This window comes from Crocuta crocuta, unplaced genomic scaffold (assembly GCF_008692635.1).
Source record: "Crocuta crocuta isolate KB4526 unplaced genomic scaffold, BGI_CrCroc_1.0 scaffold154, whole genome shotgun sequence".
In the NCBI taxonomy this organism is placed as follows: Eukaryota; Metazoa; Chordata; class Mammalia; order Carnivora; family Hyaenidae; genus Crocuta; species Crocuta crocuta.
In genome coordinates, this window is record NW_027530545.1 from 10612481 (window position 1) to 10619712 (window position 7232).

At 47.5% G+C, this 7232-nt stretch overlaps 1 long non-coding RNA gene across 1 annotated transcript; it reads right to left on the reverse strand.

Moving 5' to 3' along the window:
- Window positions 1-151: 151 nt before the first annotated feature.
- LOC144234503 (uncharacterized) lies at window positions 152-2167 on the reverse strand. Its single transcript, XR_013335986.1, has 3 exons — window positions 1897-2167; window positions 332-483; window positions 152-227 (listed from the first exon to the last, which is right to left on the reverse strand). It is a non-coding gene; the product is annotated as an uncharacterized LOC144234503 (long non-coding RNA).
- Between the last annotated feature and the right edge of the window lie 5065 nt (window positions 2168-7232).

The following is a 7232-nucleotide window of genomic DNA, read 5'->3' on the forward strand; positions in this document are numbered from 1 at the left end:
AGGGAGGGAGGGAGGCGAGAGGGAGGGAGAGAGGAAGGGAGGGAGGTGGAATTTCATTTCTTCCACTAAAGCGTTTGCGGAGACTTCAAGGTATAATCTATCCCAGATCCTTTCCCAGAGAGAAACTTGGCGATCACGTTTTCACATGATGCTCACGCTCAGGGCGCTTCAATTATCCCTCCCCACAAAGATAGGTGGCGCGTGTTTCAGGGTCTCTCCTCTCTCTCCTACAGAAAAGAAAAAGAAAAAAATGTCATTAGAAGAGGCGTAACACGTCAGTCCGTCCCCAGGTTTGTGTTTCCTGGAGTGGCCGAAAGAGATCAGTTCTAACCTGCTCCGCAGGAATAACGGTCCTGCCTCCCGAACACTCTTGGCGAGGTTTTGTACAGTTTGCTCCGGGAGCTGTTTCTTCGCTTCCACCTTTTTCTCCCCCACACTTCGCGGCTTCTTCATGCTTTTTCTTCTCACCATTTCTGGCCAAAACTACAAACAAGACTTCGCAGGTAGGTTTTTTTCCCCTTTTCTCTCATTTTATTCCTTTTTGGTATGGTCACCCCCCACCCTCCTTTTATGATTTTTCTCCTTTTAAGTGGGGATGTGAGTCTGAAGTGAGAAGGAGTGTCTCTGGGCAGGAATTTCAGGTGGGTTTAGCTCCTTTATGGCAAGCTTTTCCCAAGAGTGACTTCTTCGATTTCTCCGGCACTCCGGCACCCTCTCCTTCCTTTTCTCTTCTTTTTTCCTCCCCTAAATAATTTGCCCTGTACCTGTCCATTCAGGTAACCAAAGGTGCCTTTTGCTACCCAGCCTAGGAAAAGTTTTATTGAGAACTATATGGAGGAATGAAAACTCTTCAAGGGGAGAGATTCTGCTCTATTTTTGCATCTAGTGCCAGTTCATTGTATTCAGCAATTAAAACTTGGCAGATATGTGTTAATAACTACAAAACTTAATCGATACAAACCTACCAAATTCAGGGGCCAGTCTTTCTCTTAGACATGGCAGTGCAACCTCTCCCACCGGAGAAGGCTGTTTTCTAAGCAGAAAGTTGCCTGTTTTTGTCTGCTTAGCGAGTTTCATTTCTTTATTTTATTCTTTGTGTGTGTATGTATGTGAAGTAACACCTCACTTCTGTGATGATAAATAAAGAAGTGAAAGTCCTCATGGAACTTGAGTCGTTTACCAAAGTGTGTGGGGGGGGGGGTCACTGCAGCTGGGAAGAAAGCTGCTGTCAGGATATCAGAGTTTTAAAATTAAGGATAACTTTTGAAATTGTATTTTAAATGGCAAAGCAACACAGACATGGATTTCACAGGAGACACATGCACACACGTATCCCATTCCATACTTTGGCACTGAAAAGTCGAGAGAGATAACAGGAGTTCTCAGGAACAGTGATGAGCCCGGCTAACATGAATGTGTTGATCACCCCCTACTTATGTATTTTACATGCTCCCCCTATAATGATGAAGGCAAGATTACTAAGTCCAGAGTTAGAATAACAGGCAAAGATAAAGTTTACAGCACAAATGCCCTCTCTCTCTCTCTCTCTGTCTGTCTCTCTCTCTCTCTCTCTCTCACACACACACACACACACACGCTCATAAAACTAGCAGCTTACTTTATTAAACATGTATTTATATGCAATCGTGTGTAAGTCCCAGCACGAATACAGACAGGCCAGCTGTTTCATCCCAGACACTTGTGTGACCGTTTCCTTATTTCAGGATTTTCCCCAACAATTTCTAATCAATAGAACGCCAAGAAATGACAAAATGTGTCAAACATAAAAGTCACTCCCTATGCCTAGGTTAAATTCAAGGTGCTTTCTAAATCACCCACTTCCCCTTCTTTCTGCCCCCCTCCCCTCTCAGCAAATGTGTGGAAACTGATACTCACTTTCCAGGTTTTCTGCAAAGCTTCTAGCACAGGAGACAATAGGTGCGGGGCGTGGGGACTGAGTGTGCTCGGCAGAGAAAGGGTTAATGGCCCTTGTGTTACAGTTTGCATCTGTTACATCTTTTATAGCCCCTGTTTAAACTAATCCTCGAGGCACAGCATCTTCCCAACCTCCACCGAGTTTCGGGATTCTCCTCCTCTCCTGCCTGCCTCCGAGGTTCCCCTTCTCCAAGTTTTGACAGTTTCAGCTGAAAAAATGCAGCGCCTCTCTCGATTTTTAGGTACAAAAGTTTCGAAGCCAGAAAGGATACGATCATTTAGTAGAGCTTAAAAGTATTGCCGTAGCGGTTGGACTTTCTCTTTCCTTTCTTGAGGGGATAAAAAAAAAAAAAAAATTCTACTGGAACTATTTAAGGGAACCAGTGTGGGGGAGCATGTGTGTGAATGAGGTGGGGGAAAAANNGGGGGGGCGCGGGTGGGTGCTGGCCGGGGCCCTGGCCCGGCTCCCCGGGGCGGCCCGCGCGCGTTTCAATGGGCGCGGGCGATGCCCACATTGTCGCTGTGTTTGGTTGCTAGATCGAGCCTGCGTGCTACCGAAGCAGGGCGCCGAGTCCATGCGAACTGTTANACTTTGCTGGGCAGTTTCTACACGGTGTGGAGGAGCCCGTTATCCAAGCTGAGTCAGGAAGGAGGAAGGAGATGGGGGTGCGAGGGGGACACACACACCAGAGACGGGAGGTTACAGAGGTGGCTGGTAATAAAGTCCGCCTCGGAGAAAGGCAGAGAAGGGTTGAAGAGAAGGAGGGAGAGAGGGAGGGCAGGAGGGAGGGAGAGAGAGAGAGAGAGAGAGATCGACCCCCTAGGTATTACCCCCAAACAAAATCGTGGGAATAAAAGAGAAAAGTGATTGGCAAGAGCGCAGAAGGCGCCTGGGGGAGGGGAGAGAGCTGGGGACCAGAGAGGGTGCCGGGGGGGAGCTGACAGAGGATACTGAGTTTGAAAAGAAAAACCAACCCCCCAAAACAAACAAGCGAACTAGCGCCAGCTCAGACTGGGAAAGGAAACTTCTCGCTCCCCTCGATCTCAGCTTTATCACCCGGCGCGGGGCCGCGTTGACGCTCCGGAGCCGGACGTGGGGACGCGGCGCCGGCCCGGCCTCCGGCCTCCCGCAAACCCAGCCCGCACGTCGCGGGGACCGCCCGGCCCACTTGGAGCAACTTTCCTCTAGAGAGGACCATTGTGCGCGCCCCGGCCTGCCCGGAGCTGCGCGGCGCGGGAGGGGGCGGCTGGGGGCGCGGTGCGGGGCGCCGGAGGGAGCGAAGACACAAAGAGAGAATTTGGATTAGACAAAAATGATGCTTCTCTCCGTCTCTGCCTTTCTAGGTTTTGTGTGTGTGTGTGTGTGTGTGTGTGTGTGTATCTTGTTGTGGTGGAGGTGTCGAGCCATATGGGGGAGTGATAGAGGAATTTTAGTCAGAAACTGTTCGTTACGTTATCCTGCCTTTTCCCTTTGTGCTGCCTTTGATCTATTTGCTTGGCTTNTCTCTCTGTCTGTCTCTCTGTCTCTCTCTCTCTGTGTGTGTGTCTGTGTCTCTCTCTCTGTGTCTCTCAATTTAATTTTTTTTTCTTCATTCTGGTATCTGGCATTATTTAAGGTGATCCTTACACAGGAGACCTCCCCTTCCCCATCTCTGGGTAATTTAGTAGACACTAAAATTATACCTAATGTCCCCCTCTCCTCTCTTGTGTTTCCTCTGTTCCTTTTATTAAATGTTGGTTATTGATTTTCTAAAATCAATGTCTGTTGTGGGGCTTCCCCCCCCCTTTACAAGTATCTAAAGCACGGTGCTGATCAACTGGATAACAAAAGCTTTGTGTTAAGGAGGCTTTTTTTTTCTTATGTTAAACAGTCATTTTTTTTTTCTGAGAGAAAAGAGAATGAGATATAAAGCAAGGTTCCCAGAAGTGTTCTTTTGCAGAAGAGACTATTTAGAATGTTTGTTTCTGCTTTCCTGCCTCCTCCCACCCCCTTCGGGATTTTGCCACCGTTGACCAGCCTGGACCCCGGCGGTGAGGTCAGGCAGGAGCCCAGGTCTGGGGAAACAGAGGGCTCCAGGCTTCCTGCGAACCCTGAGGGGTGGGGGTTGGCAGAGAGGAAGGCCTGCGGGAGGCTTTGCAGGTGAAACAGAGTGCCAGGGAGGTGCTCAGCCGTGGACACTGCCACCATTTCCCTCCGCCCAGCCACTAACTTGGGCGAAGCCTCAGCACTCTGAAATGGAAAGTTGAATTGCAAATTTTGAGGCATTTATCTCAGACCTTGCATACTTACCAGCAAGCCTGTCCATTGCTTACAGCTTCTCTAACTTTTACGACCTGTCTCTTTTTCCAAATAATCTGCGAAAAACATGCTGTGAATTGGTTACTTGTCAGTGTTTTTCTTTGGGTTTAATCTGACGGAGCCATGCCCTGATTTAGAGAAGCAGGTAGAAGAGTTTTCTTTCCCCCTTTTCATTTTCTTTCTCATCAAGCACATATCCAATGCCTTTCCCTTTGGGAATTGCCAGGATTTATCTGAACTGAGTGGGTTTTTTCTTCTTTCCTGGATTCATGGAAAAGATGTCACTTTTGAGCTTGTGTCTTTGCTGATAACACTAAATATGATGATGCTTATCAAAATCATATAGAAATTCCTGGAAAGGAATAATGGCAATACTAATCACAGAAGTAAGAAGCTGCAAGGAAAAGAAAAAGATGGTCATCCAGGAAACTAGAATGGCACTTTATATAATTTTAATGAAGTCAACAATGTATATATACAGGGAGGCGACAAGAAGAAGAAACATATAAAGTACTTGTGTGTGTGTGTGTGTGTGTGTGTGTGTTTGAAAGACTGGTCAAGAGCATGAGTTAGAAGATGATGCTGTACACAATTATTAAAAAGCAAAGGAGAAGGAGGCAGTTTGAGGGTCATAAACGTGCAAAGACAGAAACAAGAATCTAAAATCCAGCCTTCAAGATTCTCAGGCCAGCAAGATGCTTGGCAAAGACAGTGCCAGGGCCAAGTTAATCCATAGCTGACAGTCTCCTTTTCCCCACATGGAAAGGATGAAATCTCTTCCCAGAAAATAAGATGTGCAGGAGGAAAGGGGGAGAGGGGTGAGGGGGAAGGAGGCAAAAAGCGAGTTGCCGGCAGACAAGAATGTGTGTCGGTTTCAAGAAAGTTCAGTCAGATGATCTTCAGTCGCCTGACTCACTTTGTAACACTTTCACTGAAGCTGGAGAGGAGGGGGGAAACCCAGCCCCCCTTTTCCATTCCCCTGATTATACCCCACTATCTCCACACAGCCTTGGAGTCAGAAATGAGCCCTTGGAGCGGGAGATGCCCGGCTGTTGCCTGCCTCTGGCGCGGCCCGGTTGTAACTTGCAAAGTTTGTCGCTTTAGCCCCTGATTTGGGGCTCTGGGCTCCGGGGGATGGTCTGGCTTCTCTCCTGCCTCCTGCGGAGCCTGGGAAGATGGGCAGCCTCCCCAGCCCACTGCCTTCCAGCATCAGCCTCTGAGAAATCGCACATATACATGCAGGTTGTAACCAAAATCAAATCCGGAAAGTGGTTGTTTCAGAAAAGGGAATGAAGCTGTCTTTTAAGTGGAAACCGAATTAGGAGTGGAGGGGAAAAGGAAATGGAAGGAAGAAGGAAAGAAAGAAAAGTTGAATTTGATTTGTCTTCAAACTTTTAGCTAAAGGGTTGGGGATTACATGGGGTGGGGGGGGAGTGGGGGAGATTTTTACAAATGCCTCTGGTCTCTGATTTCCAGTGGTAAAGACAAGGGATAAAGTTGGATGTTTTCAGGGCTTTGGACCCTAGGGGGGAGGCAATCAGATGAGCAGAAATGATTATCCTTTTTTAAGATAAGCCCTCTCTCCTTACCACTTCCTTAAAGGGAGTGGAGGCGCTGGTGGTGATGCTCAGAGGCAGCGGAGGACAGAGAAGTTGCTTCCGTTTCAGGGATGCTTAAATAACAAGGACAAGAAATGCATTGAGCCCCTTCTGTAGGATGTGGCTCCCGTCTCTCCTCTCCGAGAGGTGTGAGAGGTGAAGCTGGGATGGGGCTGCCCGGAGTCAGAGCCCCTTAGTACACACTGAGGCAGGGAAGTTTCCCTCGGATTTCAGTCACTGCCAACTTGGTTTTATCTTTGCAAATGGGGAGATGTGTGGCAAGTAGCTTGCTTCACAGAGTCGATGAGGTTGTAGGGAGACCATTTTGCTGATTCTCAAAGCACGTCAAGGTAGTTGGTGTGGCAGGTACCATTTCTGAGGGCACTCCAGAGATAGCCATCTCCATCCTTTCCTCTCTGTGGAGATCTCCGTGCAAGTTTCGTCACGCTGCACACACAGAAGACTGGGGGCTATGGATCTAGACTGATCTATTTGTTTTATTTTGGTTTGGGAAAAAAGTCCATTGGGGCAGAAACATGCCTTCTTTCGTAGCAGAGCCACTGGCCTGCTGGCACCAACAGCGTGACGCTCCACCAGGGGTAAGGGCGGGCTGAGGATTTTAAACTTTGCATTGTTCCTCTGTTGCCAAATAAAAATAAATTCATGTCTTTAAGCATTTATTTCCGAATATAATTTGAATAAAGCCAAGATTAAAGTTCCCCTGCCAAACTGCTATGTCACATGTATGTGATGCTTCCTTCCTTGCCGGCTTAATTTGCTCCAAGTAAAGAAAATTCCAGGAGGTTCTTGAAGCCCCTAATGCCGTGTGAAGGATATTTCCTGGGGAAAATGTATGTCTACCCTGAAGGTAGGGAAGGACGGTGTGGCTAGCTCTCTGGCAGTGCGGCGTTTATTCTAAGATGTGGGAGATTCTTTTCCCTACAACAGTTTTTGTCATCTGCATTCTTCCAAGGCTTTTAAGGTGCATTTTTTTCTGTGTGAAAGGGAACTCTTTGTCCTTCTCCTCTCCAGCACCGTGGCTTCCCAAGGTAGACACTATTTTGTGCCTGTCACAGAGAGAGGGAGTGCAGGTTTGCAATGCTCACAGACAATTGATTGTCTGCCCTAATGTGTTTCATTTACATGTTTATAACGTCAATGGTGCTGGGGTGCCCACTGTACCATTCATTCCCGCATTCCCACAAGGGGGCAATTGTCTGAATGGCCAAGTCAGACACCTTTTTGATTGCTCTTTGGTTGTCTTTTTAGAGCAAAGAGATAAAGGAGGAAAATCTGTGATGCAGAAACACTAGTTGAAAATATACAGAATTAAATGTCACCACAAAAGCAGATGTTCACATAAGCCCAAATATGCTTTTTAGCCAAGATGTGAAGGTTGA